Source organism: Arachis ipaensis, chromosome B01, assembly GCF_000816755.2.
Source record: "Arachis ipaensis cultivar K30076 chromosome B01, Araip1.1, whole genome shotgun sequence".
Classification (NCBI taxonomy): domain Eukaryota; kingdom Viridiplantae; phylum Streptophyta; class Magnoliopsida; order Fabales; family Fabaceae; genus Arachis; species Arachis ipaensis.
This window is the reverse complement of record NC_029785.2, coordinates 17,451,855-17,452,920: the sequence shown is the minus strand read 5'-3', so window position 1 is coordinate 17,452,920 and position 1,066 is coordinate 17,451,855. Positions and strand designations below refer to the sequence as shown.

The following is a 1,066-nucleotide window of genomic DNA, read 5'->3' as shown; positions in this document are numbered from 1 at the left end:
GTATATATAATTTCTGAAAAATTTTCAAATGATTTTGAAATACTAATGTTCTAATAATTTTAACTGTTAATTTTAATTAATATGTATTATATATATTTTATAATTAAGATCAATCATTAAAATTATTAAAAGACTGGTATTCTAGAAATATCTGAAATTCTTCTTATTTCTTAATCATAAAAGGGAAAAAGAAATAAAAGCCCTACATCAAACAGAAAGTCTTAGACCATGAAAGATAAGATACAATAGGATCAAAATGAATCAATGACATGAAAATTTGAATGTAGCTAAAGTAGATTATTAACGTTATAAGAATGATTTCGGGAAGTGCCAAATGCCAATTGGCATGTTCAAATCCAAATATATCACACTTTTATTTTCCTTCCTTAATAATTTTGGGAAGGAACTTTTTTTTCCTACACAAATATTCACTCTGGAGCACAATAATTAATTTCGTTATTGAACCGAAATAATGTTATTAGGCACAAGAAACTGGGCACATTTATGGGGTTAATTTTACTTGAATCCACTCGTAGCGTCCTTCCAATGGCAGATCCTTCACAATATCAAAATTATACCTGCAAGCATCAAAACAATATTTGTTAATAAATAAATAAATAAATAACTTTCATAGGTTAAAAAAAGTAGCGTAGTAATTTGTATTTGAGAAAAACTGATTAAAAAAAAAGATGAACTTATTAATTTGATTTACTTGTCTGAAAATCGTTTCTGGATGTCTTTCTCTGCGGTAGCAAAAAATTCTTCAAGCTCCAACTCTGTTGGCATCTTCGTTGATAGAACAACGCGGGAATTATTGACTATTGTTGTTGTTCTTGTTCGCTTATTATTATTATTATTATCATTATTATAATTATAATTATTATCCATTGATGATTCCACTTCTTGCCAATTCATTCCTAGCTCACTCGTGAGGCTCGTTTCTCTCCTGTGAACACACAGACAAAAATGTATGTTATTTTTATTCTTCAGAGATATTCTTCTGATCTTCGAGTTTGAAGTTTTATTACAATGTTGAACGGAAGGAATAAATTTATTACTATGACAT

The 1,066-nt window shown here is 28.0% G+C and overlaps 1 pseudogene; it reads right to left on the bottom strand.

Moving 5' to 3' along the window:
* LOC107616908 overlaps positions 249-1,066 on the bottom strand; it is a 1,978-nt pseudogene continuing 1,160 nt past the window's right edge.